This window comes from Cibotium barometz, chromosome 8 (genome assembly GCF_041138505.1).
Source record: "Cibotium barometz isolate CiBa-2024 chromosome 8, ASM4113850v1, whole genome shotgun sequence".
Taxonomy (NCBI): Eukaryota; Viridiplantae; Streptophyta; class Polypodiopsida; order Cyatheales; family Cibotiaceae; genus Cibotium; species Cibotium barometz.
In genome coordinates, this window is record NC_141053.1 from 54,017,962 (window position 1) to 54,034,325 (window position 16,364).

General features: G+C 46.5%; 1 pseudogene; it reads right to left on the bottom strand.

Annotated features, from left to right (window-relative positions):
- Nucleotides 1–2,370: 2,370 nt before the first annotated feature.
- Nucleotides 2,371–16,014, bottom strand: LOC147636415 (phenylalanine ammonia-lyase-like; annotated as a pseudogene).
- Nucleotides 16,015–16,364: the final 350 nt, after the last annotated feature.

Below are 16,364 nucleotides of genomic sequence, written 5' to 3' on the forward strand. Positions count from 1 at the left end.
GTTGGGAAAGGGTTATTGGGACTACATTGAAGGTGAACATAAGGAGGCACCGGAGATTAATCCAACTGCTGTAGATTAATCCAACTACTGTAGATATAAAAGAGTTCAAGGATTAGAATCAAGGAGGAGCAAGGAAAGTCATGTATTGGCTTTCTATCAGCATACAGGACACTATGATTGGGCATATACAAGATGCCAAGTCACCTAAGGAGGCATGGGACACCTTGGTGAAGCTGTATGAAACCAACACCAAGGCACGAAGGATCTAGTTGAAGAATGAGCTTCATACTCTGAGAAGAAGAATATGTCTGTGAATGATTATGATTTGAAGATCAAGGGCATTGTGGAATCCCTTATATCAGTTGGTGTTTCTGTTGATGATGATAAGGTGGAAGTGTGTCTACGTGGTCTTAGGCCATAATACAACCGTTCAAGATGTCTATTCAGACTCGAGAGAACATTCCCAACTTCACAGATTTGGTGTCAATGGCTGATCATTGAAGAGGAATTACATGTGGCCAAGGTGGTGGCCAAAACAGGTCGTGCACATGCCAAGGTGGTGGCTAAATAGGTAATCAAAATTATGGTCAGCAGAAGCAGCATAGTCCCAGGATTCACAACAACAACACACAGGTGGAAGAGGCTAGTTTAGAGGCAGGGAGAGTCAAAGAAGTTGTCGTAATTGGCAAAGGCAGCATAATGATACACGAGGGTATTTTTATTGTGGTAAGTGTGGACATGTGCAGGCAGATTGCTATAAGAAACAGAGAAGTGCAGCAAAACAACTATGCATCCTCTAACAAAAATAATGAGGATAATGAGAGGTTGTTTGTTATGCAACATGTAGTTAATGTTGTGTCTATAAATGATATAGCAGCATGTAAAGATGATGTATGGTATGTTGATTCAAGTGCTTTGAACCACATTACAAGTCATGGTGAGTGATTCAAGGAAATGAAGAGCCTTGAAAGACCAAGTTTTGCTGAAACATGGGATGACAATGCTTATCCGATTGCCCATGTTGGAGATGTGCCATTGTCTATGTAAGATGGTAAGGTGAAGTACCTTGCAAATGTACTTCATGTTTTGAACATTACAAAGAATCTGGTTTCTATTGGCCAGATGATTGAGCAAGGTTTGGAGGTCCGGTTTAACCCTGATGGGGCCGATATCAAAAACAATGTGACTTGGAATTATTTAGATTTATTTCCACATTATATGAGTCTTATCCATCTTTGGGACTTATTGATGCATGGCAACAATGTGGATCTGAAGTAGAATGGCAATAAATGTTTCGTGCACTATAAAAGTTGTGGCAAATGGTTGTGACATTATCAGCTACTAGTTCAACAATATGTGCGAGGGGTTTTTCTAAGCAAAATAGGACCAAACGCACATGATGATGTTGTTTGGCCTTGAAAATTCTTGACATGCTAATTTTCATCTCGCTTTCAGCTCCGCATAACATGGGAGATGTAGATTAGGAGGGATGGAATATTTGAGGTGTAGGAAAGTATGAAAGAAAGAAGACCTGAAAACTTATGAGTTGTAATGCTAATTTTCTTCAAATGATTAAAGACATTCTCTCTCTACGCCTTTATGTGTATTTATCACGTAAATAGTGTTGAACCTCTTTTTTTCAATTCTATTTTTTTTTTGTCAGTTTATAAAAAATTTAATATTGTTATATAAGACATGCATATTGATAGAATAAGAATTATGGAATGATGGAAGGGTATGTTAAAAAATGACCTTCAAAAAAAGGTAAGATTTATTGCAACCCTTCTTTCAAGAAGGGTAAAGTATATTTTAGCCCTTCAAAAGAAAAAACATGGCTACCCTTTAAAATCAAGGACTGGAACCGTTGAGGGATGTTATTCATAACGGTTGTTGGGCTCGAGATTAGGGTACGATGGATATGTCTCGTTTCGACGTCCTACACAAAGACCTATTCTTGGATGAAAGCTGTTATTATTATTAGACCATATAAGAGAGTTTAGGAAAATCTCAATTCCTATTTTACAAGATCAAAAAATAGAAGGTACGGTAAACTCTTTTAAGATTTTGTTAAAACCCTCTCATCTAACATATCATTAGATAGCTCTTAAACAATAGGTTCTAAATCCACACTTTAGAATTGGTATGCTCAAGATACACCAAAATGTAGATTTAAAAGAAAATTTCAAAAAGAATGGGATTTTCCTCCCTAATATAGTCTTAGTTATAAAAAAGTCTCAGAAGCGTAGGCCTACCCACCCGTAAAAAATGAAGCCTACATGCACTTACACTTGCTTTTTCTCATCAATATGCATGATAAAACTAAAACGAGATTAGCAATGACCATCTTTAGTAACACATAACACATGGATATTTGATCAAATGAGAAACTCGTGTGTGTTTTATTTCCAGCGTTATTTAACTTGATACTACAACCCTCCACGTACAATTCTTCCGAGGCTGATGAGGCTATTCTTTCCTTGCAAGAATTTAGCCAGTGAGGGACCAGTATCCTTTGCCTGCGGTGGCAGAGGGCGACCGGAAGTTGTCGAACCAGGCCCAGTACAAAGGATTGAAGACAGCAGGAGAGGCTGGGACAGGGCGGGGGGTGAAAGGCCCGGCAGATCCGCTCCATCCTTCAAGGCATTTCAACAGAGGCAAGAGCAGCTTCCCATCTAGTATGGCATTGAAAACCTTCTCGATGTCCTCACCAGGGCTCCTTGTTGCAGTGCCGCGCAGCAGATTGGTGCCCAGCTCACTCCGAACAAACTTGTAGATGGGGTAGGTCCTGCAGTTCTTAATCATGTTGGGCACTGCATAGTCTCCATTGTCGTATCTTTCCCTTGCCTTGGGCACCTGCTCGTCAAGGAGCTTCTTAAGCTGGGCTTCGAAGACGGGGATAGCCCTGAACAGGGGAGTGATCTCCTTGGCGTTCTCTTCTTCGTGTCGAGCGGGCTCGAGGGCCTGCTCGACGAGCATCTCTCTCAGCTGCAGCATGAGAGCGTACGATGGGTTGGAGGCATTGTCGATGTAGGAAAAGACGGGCTGGTGTTCCACGACCTGCAGCAGCTGCTTCTCGGAAAAGCGGGTGCTGGAAATGGCCTTCGAAGCGTTCACCACGAGGCTCTTCACCACGGCTTGCATGTTCTCCTCTAGATGCCTCAGATCCACAGCCTGGCAAAGGGCCACCATATAAGTGGACGACATGAGCTTCAGTATCTCCACAGCTTCCGCCGTCTTCCTGGCCGTGATGAGCCCCAGAGAGTTCACGTCCTGGTTGTGCTGCTCAGCACTCTGCACGTGCGTGGTCACGGGATTGGCCAGGTATTGGAGCTCCGAGCAGTAGGCGGCCATAGCAATCTCTGCCCCCTTGAACCCATAATCCAAGCTGGGATCCGGCCCGCCGCTGAGATTGGAGGGCAACCCAGAATTATAGTAGTCGCAAACAAGCTCGGAAAATTGCGCGAACATGAGCTTACCGATGGCGGCCAGGGCGATCCTCATGTTGTCCATGGACACGCCGATGGGGTGCCCTGGAAGTTGTCCCCGTGCAGAGCCATGTCGCGGCAGACGTCAATGAGCGGGTTGTCGTTAACAGAGTTGATCTCCCTCTCTATGGAGTGGGTGGCCGTGCGGATGACCTCCACCTGAGGACCCAGCCACTGGGGAGACGTCCGGAGGGCGTAGCGGTCCTGCTTGGGCTTGGAGAGGGGGTCTGTCTCGTGCAGCTTGGCTGCGGCCTGCATGTAGGAGCTACCTTCCAGCAGGAACTCCATCACCGCGGCAGCCTCGATCTGGCCCGGATGGTGCTTGAGCTGATGGGTGAGGGGGTCCGTGAACTCGGGCTTGCCCTGCATTACCTCGCAGAAGAGGGCGGACAGCACCTCCACCAGCAGCACCAGCACGTTGGCGTCGAAGCACACATTGGCGGCCACGGCGGCTCCCACGGAAGTACCATTGACAAGTGCGAGACCCTCCTTGGGCTGGAGCTCGAAGGGAGCCTCCACGCCGGCCAGTTTAAGAGCCTCAGCGGCAGAAACCTCTTTCCCCTCGGGCGTGATGGCCCTGGAGTTGGATATGGCGGTAAGCAGCCCGGCGATATAGGAGAGGGGGCCCAGGTCACCTGAGGCGGTGATGGTACCTCGAAGGGGCAGCTTGGGAATGGCGTTGGCGCACATGATCTTGCGCATGGCGTCCAGAATGGACCAGTGGATGCCGGAGTAATATGACCAAGGTAGTGAATTTCTGTTTCAAAAAAATCACATTTGCTCTTCTTTGCAAATAGTTTGTGCTCTCGCAACAACTCGAATACTAGGCGCAAATGCTCTATGTGTTCTTTCTATGTCTTACTGTACACAAGAATATCATCTAAGAAAACTACTATGAATTTTCCCAGATATGGACGTAAAATACTGTCCATCAGCGTCATAAACGTCGCTGGAGCATTGGTTAGCACAAATGGCATAACCAAAAACTCAAAATGTCCGAAACGGGTCCTAAATGCTGTCTTCGCAACATCTTCTTGTTTAATTCTAACCTGATGATATCCTGATCTCAGGTCTATTTTTGTAAAGTACCTCGATCTATAGAGTTGATCAAACAACTCATCCATGCGTGGCATTGGATACTTGTTCTTAATCGTTATCTGATTAAGAGCCCTATAGTCTATGCACATCCGCATAGATCCGTCTTTCTTCTTTCCCAGAAGAATAGGCGATGCCCACGGACTTGAACTAGGACGAATGAAGCCTTTGTTCAAATATTCCGTCAATTGTTTTTTCACCTCCTATGCCTCGGAGTGGCTTAATCTATAAGCAGGTTTGCTTATAGGTTTTGATCCTGGCATAACTTCGATGCCATGGTCTACTCCTCTAGATGGTGGTAAACCATCTGGTAAATCATTAGAAAAAACATCCTGAAATTCCTCTAATAAATTTATTAAAGTATCTACGTACTTTTTCTTTAATATTTCTTTCACTTTGGATTTTTTCTTGTTTGAATCACATGCATGCCAAACAAGGTTTTCAAACAGTGGGTCTCATCCAAGGCTATTTTGTTTTCTTTGTTTGTCTACTCAAATATTATTTACAGTTTCATATACGGAAATAGAATTTAAAAGAGAGTAACAAGTATATATCTCTGCTGTCTGGTCCCTGCGGACCGCTGTCTGGTCTCTGCGGACCGCTATGCACAGCTCCATGGAGGAAATAAGTGGTGTGGCGGCGGGGACAGTACACGTACGGTCGCCCTGCAGGGTAATGACTCTACCTCCATGCTCAAAACATAGCGTATTATGTAAGTAATTCTGAGCTAGACTAGGGCCCAAGCCATACAGCCACTCCCTACCTAGATATACGTCTGCTCTGGCTAAGTGCATGACCTAAAAGTCAAGCGGAGCCTCGTAGTCCTGCATAGATAATGGGACCCCCAATACTACGGTATTTTGTCATATCCGTTGGCTAGGCCAACAGTATACTCATGATCACTCCGGGTCTCAGTCAACCCCAACTTCTTGACTAACGAGTAATTCAAAAAGTTGTGGCTAGCTCCATCATCAATAAAAACTGTGACTCTACGGCCACCTATGGTGCCATACATGCGCACCATGTCATGCGGACCTACAGTAGACTGCCACATCGCTGGTGTCACTGAACAAGCGTGATGCTCATCACAATGACACACTGTCACCTCTCTGAACTCTGCGGGACTGAGAGGGAGTCTCTGCACTGTATGCAACTGCCTAGAGGATTTACCATCTTTTTTGGGCTCGTTGTTTGCCACTTGTGCTGGCTTTAGGCTTTGGACACTCAGTCTTCGTGTGCCCTACATCATTGCAATTAAAGCAGCGATTTTCCTTTCACGCTTTAATATACTGCTCTTTCTTTTGGATTTCGATGTCTCTTTTCTTCTTGGATGGTCGCGGTTTTTGAGACCAATGACCACCATGTCCTCGGCCCTGCTTGAAACACCACGCGCACTACGGCGCTTGATGTCATCGAATATCTGCGCATACTTAATTGCCGCTGCTAAGTCTTTAGGCTGTAAGGGCTCTACGTACTCAAGGTAATCATCTTTGAGACCTCTTTTAAAGCCTCGCAATGTCTGGAATGCATCGATCCTCTTTAGCTTGAGTACTATCTCCCTATAGTCTGAGATGTATTGAGTTAGGGATTTGTACTCCATCGAGCACTTGTCCCATAACTCCCAACTTCTCTCCGCCTCATTAAAAGGCAAAAACTCTTTTCGAAACATTGTTTCAAACTCCGTCCAAGTGGCAGGATGAGTTGTCAAACTCATCCACCACTTGTACGCTTTGCCGGTTATGAGAGGCTAGCCTCTACGGGCTGTATCCGGCTAGGCTGCTGTCGCAGCGCTTTGCCCGTAGAGGCTAGCCTCTACGGGCTGTATCCGACTAGGCTGCTATCGCAGCGCGTGCAAATCTTACCACTTCGCTAGAAACATGTTGACTGAGTCCTTGTTTCTCTCCTTCTCCTCGCCACCAAAACTAGGCGGCTTTAAGTCTTTTAATAACGACGAAGCTGTCGCTAACGGACGGCCCCGCAGGCGCATCGGCTTGTACTCCTGTGATCACTGGCGAGGCTACGCTCACCCGTGCCGCAGGAGTTCGTCTATCACGAGGAGTCAGAGTACTAGCCGAGGCGGCTGTCAGTGCATCTAACCGTGTGCAGATGCTCTGTAGCATCGTGACTAAGTCAGCCTGGACTTTACCCATATTGTTCAGTTTGACATTAAGATATTTAAAAAGTCGACTAGAGAGCTCCGTTTCTGTCAGGACATCAGCAGGGTCCAATAGGTCATAATCGTCATCGTCATAATCCAAGAGGTCCTCCTCGGTCCCCTCGGCGACGTCGGTGTTCATATCATCTGGCTCATCGGCCAAAAAGGGGGTCATCTACTATACTACGGCCGCTACGGGCTCGCTGGGTCCTAAGGCCGGGTCAACAGATGAGGAGGGTGTTGGTTCGGACCAACATGGCAGCCTTGGCGTACTTGACGGGCAGGCTGCAACGTCTCTCCCGATCACGCCCGCATTGAGAAAGCGGATCAGCTCCTTCTGAAGGTCCTAAAAAAGAGAAGATGGGTTGACTTTTTTCAAGCTATGTGGCGAGATTTGTAGGCACGCCTTAGGCTTTCCCTATAGTCTCCCTATAGCCTGTAAAAAGATATTCTTTTTTTAGATTAGGTAAGGTACAAAGGTTAGGTCCACTGATATGCAACGTAAGGCTTTGAAATTTGAATTGTTTGGGTTGCTATTTTTTAAAAAAAGAACATTTGAATTTTTACATTGCGTTTGTTGTAAAAAGGAACGTTTTAATTCCTTCTGCATCAGAGCAAAGTCACCTCCTAGCTCATTCATGATTGCACTCTCACTTGAGTGAGGGAAGGTTTTGAATTTTGAAAATGGAGGGGGAAAGGGGCGAAGGTGATAACGTTTAGGGTTGATCTTTTTGATATTTTTTCCCTTAATCCCTACCGGCGCACCACGCACAGAGTGAGACACTGATGGCTTTTTTTTAAATTTACAAGTTGAGTGAGACACTATGGGTTTTCTTGGGTCAAGATCATTGTGCCCAATAGATGACGTGTTCACCCCAACCCCAAAACTAAAAATAATCATCGTGTGTGTGTAGAACCTTAGAGAATTGGGATTGTTGCATGGCCACCTGCAACAAGTGAATTGATGTTATCAGTTGTGTGAAGTGAAGGTGGAACTACTGCATGGATAGCTAGAGTCGAGGGTAGTTGACAAAATCGAGGAGAAGATGCATGGATTTGGGTTGTGATGGTTTTGTAAGAGAGAAGTGCATCATTGCGAGCAACATAGGGAAGAAAATTGAGAAGAAGAGTGATAGGAGCATTGGGTGACAGCATAATTGAGAAGTGCATGAGAGATCCAAGGAGATTTTGTGTTGGAGCTTTGTGGAAGCTATTGGTGTATGTGAAAAGATGCAGGGGAGAAGAGAGCTTGAGCTCTTGCAAGCACACACACTCACAAAACCCTAAAAGAGAACACACAAGGTGAGCGGTTAAAAATCTTCTTCTTCTTCACACAACACTCAACACACCATATACAAAGATAAGAGTACACACAATGAAAAGGTACTCAACCAAATACATACTAGGGTTCTCTATAGTGTGAACCCAACTAAATGAGCTGGTGCTATAACTATGCCAGTCTCCAGAATGGCTGTCATACAGCCTGTCATCCCACTAGCCGCATATCACCCATGATCTCACCAACCATGCCAGTGGTGTAAGTGTGTGGGCCCTATCCCCCAGGCGGGTCATTAGTGTCTACCGCCTCACTAGATGAGCTCGATATAACCCAACTGAATGAGCTGGCACTATAACTATGCCAATCTCTAGAATGGCTGTCACACAGCCTGTCATCTGGCTGCATATCACCCATGATCTCACCAACCATGCCAGTGGTGTAAGTGTGTGGGGCCTATCCCCCAAGCGGGTCATTAGTGTCCACCGCCTCACTAGATGAGCTCGATATCTCAACACTCCCCCTCAAGCTCAACTCCATCTCATATACACCAAGCGAAGCCTTGAATCTGCGGAGCTTCTCTGTACCCAATGCTTTGGTGAAGATATCAGCGACTTAATCTTGTGTGCTGACATAAACAAGGTCAACGTCTCCTGCCAAAACCTTCTCTCTGACAAATGGTAGTGGACCTCTATATGCTTCGTGCGAGCATGCAAAACTAGGTTCCTGGACAATTGTATATTGCTAATGTTGTCACAGAAAAACGACAACTTGTCTATTCCCACTGATAGACCTAAATCCGCAAGTAGCTTTCTCAACCAAGCTACCTCACATGCTGCCATAGCAGCACCTTTGTACTCAGCCTCTGTAGTACTCGATAGAGCAACCGTAGGCTGCTTCTTGCTGCTCCAAGTCACAGCAGCACTCTCCAAAGAAAACATGAAGCCACTAGTAGATCTTCTATCTGAGATACTACCAGCCCAATCAGCATCTGTGTACCCATGTACACATATCTCTTTCCCAATTTCATAAAATAGTCCACAATGCAAAGTAGACCTCACATACCTCAGTATGCGTCTCAATGCATCCAAATGCCGCTTCAGAGGAACTTGCATAGACTGACTCACCAACCCAATAGCATAGCTCAAATCTGGCCTGGTGATCGTCATGTAGATCAAGCTTCCTACTATGCGTCTATACATAGTAGGATCCTCCAGAATCTCTCCTGAATCTGCACTCAACTTACCATTCTGATCCAATGGCACTGAGTAGGCTTACATCTTGTCATACGATACTTGGACAACATGTCCAAGCCACACTGTCTCTGCAGTAATCCAATACCACATTGTGGTGACCTAATCACCTCAATGCCCAAGAAATATCTAAGCTCTCCCAAATCCTTTATCTCAAACTTCTGGCTAAGCAAGATCTTTACATCAAAGATCTCTGTATCATGGTCCCCTCTGTAATGATCAGGTCATCTACATAGATGACAACAAGCACAACCCCTATATCACTGTGTCAAAGATCTTTACATCAAAGATCTTTGCATCATGGTCCCCTATAATGATCAGGTCATCTACATAGATGACAACAAGCACAACCCCTATATCACTGTGTCTCACATACAGCGAGAAATCTGCATTGGCTACATGAAAGCCAATAGTGACAAGATATTCAGAAATCTGGTCAAACCATGCTCTTGGTGCTTGTTTTAAGGTATACAAGGCTTTCTTCAACCTGCAAACATGCTCGGGGTGACTCAACCAAATGGCTGCAATATATACACCTCTTCCTGCAAATCCCCATGCAAGAATGCATTCTTTACATCCATCTGATGTAAAGACCATTGCTTTGACACAGCCACTGCTATCACAACTCTCACTGTTGCCATCTTGGCAACTGGGCTGAAAGTTTCCTCATAATCAATGCCATATATCTGCGCAGATCCTTTGGCTACCAATCTAGCCTTGTACCTGCTTATCTTTCCATCACTGCTATGTTTTACTTTGTACACCCACTTGCATCCAATGGCTTTCTTGCATTCAGACAATTGCACTAAATCCCAAGTCTCATTTCCATATAGTGCATCCATCTCCTCATCCATAGCTTTCTCCCAACACACATTTCCAACAGCCTCATCAATGCATGTGGGCTCTATAACCTGTACAACTTTTGCCATGTATGCATAGTGATGTGCCACATAACCATCATAGGTAAACCTCTGCACAGGATTCTTCACTCTCCCATATCTTCGCAGCTTTACATTCATGGCTTCCATAGCCTTCTTTTTACACCAGGTGTTCTCATAGCTGGTATCCCAAGATCCTCATCAAGGCTCATCTTTGAGCCACTAGACTCTCCATCAACATGAGAATGCCATGCTGAAATGTCAGCATACTAAGGGGCTCAATCACTTTTTCTTTGCCTTTATGTGATGTACTAATCACATTTGCAGGACTGGTATTATGACACAGCCTGCCACTCCATGGTCTATCAATTGAACCACTAGATGAGGACTCTTCTGGTCCACTCAAAGAGTGTGATTGCTGACTTGCATTCTGTGCAACCACATTTCCACACACATCAACCCCAACAGTTTCTTTTTCAGCAGCATACCAGCTACTCATCTCATCAAAAACAACATCCTTGCTTACCCTCAACTCACGTTGATGGCACGGAAGCGGTAAAGCTGTCTACGCCTTTATAGAATGCCACACTTCCACACACGCATGCAAACACACCAGAACACTAGACCAAAGAGCATGAACAAGACTTATATTTCAGAAAGAACCTTTATCTTTACAGAATTGGATATCCCAGATATCCTCAGAACCAGCTTTATCAAGCACCCACTCCTAATCAGTCCTCTCCAGCTCCTGGTCGCTCCAAATCCCTTCGCTCCTACTACTCTGTAGCTGACCTCTTCGTTCTCTGCATCTGTTCCTCAGCTGAAGGTCTCTCTTTCCTTCACCACCAGCACACTGCCAGTTCCCAAAGCAAAAAACTAGTCACACCTCTGAACCTTCCTCTCTCTAGTTGCTAACCACACTTCACCAAAGAAGCATCCTTTCAATTGCTGTCAACACTTGCAGCTAGCCCAATATCCAGCCCATCCAAACCTTCTCCCCTTGCCAGCCTGTTAACCACTAATACTCACCCCTCTTCAAGGGCGTCTCCCTTATGGTCTCTTACCATGCCACATCACCCTTCACACGTTGCTTGCAGCTCCTCTTTGCGTACCAACCGCCACACAAGGCTCCCTCTACTATTTGTCGCTCCAGCCCCACTAGCCGCAACAAACCCAACGCGTCCCTTCTCACTCTCCTTCACTGTCAACTTCTCTGCAATGGTCAGCGTGCTCTTTCTCTTCCACCATGACCCGCCTTGCTCGCCAACGCCAACCTGCAGCCCTTATCAGTTGACGTACCCAGCCACCACAGCCACCGAGACCCAAACAAGGCCACTTCTCTTCCTGTTTTGCTGACGACTCTCCTCCCTGCAGAGCCGCCCCCAACCTACGCTGTGCTTACGCTAACTTCTCCTCGGTTCTCTGCTTTCCAGCCCTCAGGCTCTCCTGCACAGTCCACGCTTTCTCTCTTTCTTCAGCTCTACCGGCGACCTCCCATCAACCCGAGCCTGTGCATTCTGACGACTCCTCCAGCCGCTGCTCTTCTGCGACCTTCCAGTCCTTCACCTGCATGCTCCAAAGGCCGCACATGTCCCAGGGTCTGCTCTTCTGCCAGCGCCTGTGGGGCTACAGCTAGCCACCCAAAAATACACACCCACTCTACACGTGTCAAGCGCACACAGAGGTGGCCTCCTGCCCCTCTCCGTTGTAATCCTCTGTTGCCTTTTTGTTCTCTCTCCCCGGCTCCTCTTCACCGGCTAGCTCCCGACTTCACGCTTCTGCAACCTTCCTTCACGTGCTGGCCAGCTTCCAGACCTTCGAGCTGGCAGTCATTCAAAGCTCCACGCATGCCTCATTTTTTATGGCCACATTTGATTATCATTTCTTTCATTTTGCTTAAAACCCTATGGATGGCCACCATTACTTTATCCTTTTTACACCAAAGCTCAAAGCTACCTTGTCCCCTTCATCTTTATTTGCCCATGCACCTCATAACTCTTCAATTTCAACCTCGAGTGCCCGTTGTACTTGGGACGTCCACACATTCAAGGCCAAATAGCCGATACCACCTTCAGCAGACTACGTTCCGGACGAGCCTGTGCTTCCAGAATCTCAACATTATCCCTACACATACACTCCCATCAAAACCAAAAGCTTGATTGCTGTATCCATGACGCCCACACCGAGTCAATGGGTGCTCCCATGACTTTACCACAACACGAAAAACACTCATATACACATGTACAAGTTGAGTCTGAGGTTCTCAAAAAACTACACATATTTAGCAACCCCCTTTTTTCTGCTGAGACATTTATGTCCAGCAGCTGCACTAACAGAAACCATTTATCCCCCTGGATGAAACAAAAACCTCGGTGCATCTACCTTCCAATCCTTCAAGCATTTTCCTCTATTAAACAACCATTGATACACCCTGTCATAATCTTCCACTTTCAGCAACCCCCTTTGCTCTTTGTATATGGCCTCATCACCATCTACTGTTGCACTTCCTCCCCCATACCAGCTCACATAATTTTGTGATGGAGACAACCACTCCTCACCTCTACTCCCCTCTGACGCATCTGATTCCCACTCATAATCACATACCGAAATAACACACATCTGATCATCAACTCCCATCTCATGATCATCCAATTTGCAGCCCCCCTCATTGGCTTCCAACTCTCCCTCTGGGCAAACTGCCAGACTAGAACTATGACCAAACCACTCATCCATATGCTGAGCATCAACATGCGGTGTGTCCACCATAAACCCATTTCCTTTCAGCCCATCAACATCACACACAGCAACTTCATGCATTGCAGACTCATCATTGCCACTTTCCTGCAGTTTCTCCAGCTTCAAGACTATTGGCGATCCTTCAAGATTCTCCACATCTTGCACAGGCATCCCTACCAAGTCCAAGCTCCCCAAACTGCCAGGCAAAGAATCTTGGTCCCCCTGACCAACAACAATAGCCTCACATGCATCCCCACCACTCACAACCGACTCATTCTCTTGGGCATGACAAGGAACACACACCTTATGATCAGCAACCGCACCTGCAAAATCCATCACACCACCATCCAGTAGCATCCAACTCATCATCAGTCACACCATCACTCCTTTCCTGCACAACTGGCATGCAAGTAATGTTCTCCAAGGAAGCCAATTTCAACAGATCATCCAGTGCATTATCAAGTACATTGTCCAGCTCACCATCCACATTCTCACAAGCTGCGATATCCAACTCATCACTCGTCACATCCATACATACTCCATCCACAGCATTTTCATTAGTCTTGATCATCACTCTCTACCTTGACTGGCTGAAGTACTAGCACCTGCTCACAATCCACAACATCATTAATACTTCCATCCTTCTCCTCCTCATCTTCTGAAAGCTCTTTAGGGCTGATTCCAGAAACCTCACCCTTCTCCATTTCTAACAGATTAATCTGTCCCATATCCTGTTCTGCAAATGTGACCTTATGGACCTCACAAACATTGGACTGGATTGCATCCTTCACCTGCATATTAGGGCCCATCACCTTATCACTTATCCCCATAGATAATTGATATATGCTACCATTAGCTTTGGCTGGTCTCTCACATTGTGGACTGATATGACCCTACTCACCACAATTCTGGCATTGCATATCACTCAGATACCCTCTCTCTCTTCCAATATCTGCTGAATTTCCTCCAGAATCAGATGATGCATCAGTCTTCCTTCCCATATCACCTATGCTTCTTCCTCTTCCTGCAGACTCTATCCAATTCAAGCTTAAAGACTTCATGAGCTCCACTGCATCATGAACCTCCTTTTTCAAAGAATCCTCCTGTTTAGGAGCAACAGCAGCTTTCCTTCCAGGATGCATACTCTCAATCTGTGGCACCTTCACAAACCTCTTCGGCTCTTCCTGCATTCCCATCTGCCTCAGACGCTTCACCTTCCACTCCTTCTCATGAGCAACTCTAACAGCCTCCTCAAAGCTATCCAGGTTCTTCAGCTCCACCTTCAGACGGAGGGTTGGCTCCAAACCAGCCACAAACCGCTCCCTCTTTATCATCTGCAGGGGTACTTTAGGAATCAGAGCCTCACACCATAGACTCCATAGTCTACCAAACTCTATCAGATACTGATCCACATCCTGACCGTCCTTCTGCTGAATGTTACACAACTCCTTCCATACTTCATTTGGACTCCTCACACGGGCAAACTGTGCCAAAAATGCAGCTCTGACTACACGGTACTCAGGATCCTATCGATGAACATTCCTGTGTGTAGTGACAAACATCTGTAGCCATACTTTTGCATCACCCTGCAAGCAATAAGCCAAAATTTGAGAAAGGATCTCCGGGGTTGCCCTGTCTTTCATCAAAGCTGTAAACTCCATTTTCTCCAAAAATCTGGTTGCATTTTCCTGTGGCAATCCCCAATACTGTGGAAAATCTTGAGCCATCTTTCCAAATCTTTCTTCACACAGCCCCTGTTCTCTTTCACAAACTAGAGGAAATCTGCTCCTCTGTGGAGGCACCAGAAAGTGATGGCACGGAAGCGGTAAAGCTGTCTACGCCTTTATAGAATGCCACACTTCCACACACACATGCAAACACACCAGAACACCAGACCAAAGAGCATGAACAAGACTTATATTTCAGAAAGGACCTTTATCTTTACAGAATTGGGTATCCCAGATATCCTCAGAACCAGCTTTATCAAGCACCCACTCCTAATCAGTCCTCTCCAGCTCCTGGTCGCTCCAAATCCCTTCGCTCCTACTACTCTGTAGTAGCTGACCTCTTCATTCTTTGCATCTGTTCCTCAGCTGAAGGTCTCTCTTTCCTTCACCACCAGCACACTGCCAGTTCCCAAAGCAAAAAACTAGTCACACCTCTGAACCTTCCTCTCTCTGGTTGCTAACCACACTTCACCAAAGAAGCATCCTTTCAATTGCTGTCAACACTTGCAGCTAGCCCACCAATATCTAGCCCATCCAAACCTTCTCCCCTTGCCAGCCTGTTAACCAGTAGCTTATCTTCACTAATACTCACCCCTCTTCAAGGGCATCTCCCTTGTGGTCTCTTACCACACCACATCACCCTTCACACATTGCTTGCAACTCCTCTTTGTGTACCAACCGCCACACAAGGCTCCCTCTACTATTTGTCGCTCTAGCCCCACTAGCCGCAGCAAACCCAACGCGTCCCTTCTCACTCTCCTTCACTGTCAACTTCTCTGCAATGGTCAGCGTGCTCGTTCTCTTCCACCATGACCCGCCTTGCTCGCCAACGCCAACCTGCAGCCCTTATCAGTTGACGTACCCAGCCACCGCAGCCACCGAGACCCAAACAAGGCCACTTCTCTTCCTGTTTTGCTGACGACTCTCCTCCCTACAGAGCCGCCCCCAACCTGCGCTGTGCTTACGCTAACTCCTCCTCGGTTCTCTGCTTTCCAGCCCTCAGGCTCTCCTGCGCAGTCCACGCTTTCTCTCTTTCTTCAGCTACCGGCGACCTCCCATCAACCCGAGCCTGTGCACTTTGATGACTCCTCCAGGCGCGCTGCTCTTCTGCGACCTTCCAGTCCTTCACCTGCATGCTCCAAAGGCTGCACACGTCCCAGTGTCTGCTCTTCTGCAGCGCCTGTGGCTACAACTAGCCACCCAAAAATACACACCCACTCTACACCTGTCAAGCACACACAGAGGTGGCCTCCTGCCCCTCTCCGCTATAATCCTCTGTCGCCTTTTTGTTCTCTCTCCCCGGCTCCTCTTCACCGGCTAGCTCCCGACTTCACGCTTCTGCAACCTTCCTTCATGTGCTGGCTAGCTTCCAGACCTTCAAGCTGGTAGTCATTCAAAGCTCCACGCATGCCTCGTTTTTTATGGCCACATTTGATTATCATTTCTTTCATTTTGCTTAAAACCCTATGGATGGCCACCATTACTTTATCCTTTTTACACTAAAGCTCAAAGCTACCTTGTCCCCTTCATCTTTATTTGCCCATGCAATTTCAACCTCGAGTGCCCGTTGTACTTGGGACGTCCACACATTCAAGGCCAAATAGCTGATACCACCTTCAGCAGACTACGTTCCGGACGAGCCTGTGCTTCCAGAATCTCAACATTGTCCCTGCACATACACTCCCATCAAAACCAAAAGCTTGATTGCCGTATCCATGACGCCTACACCGAGTCAATGGGTGCTCCCATGACTTTACCA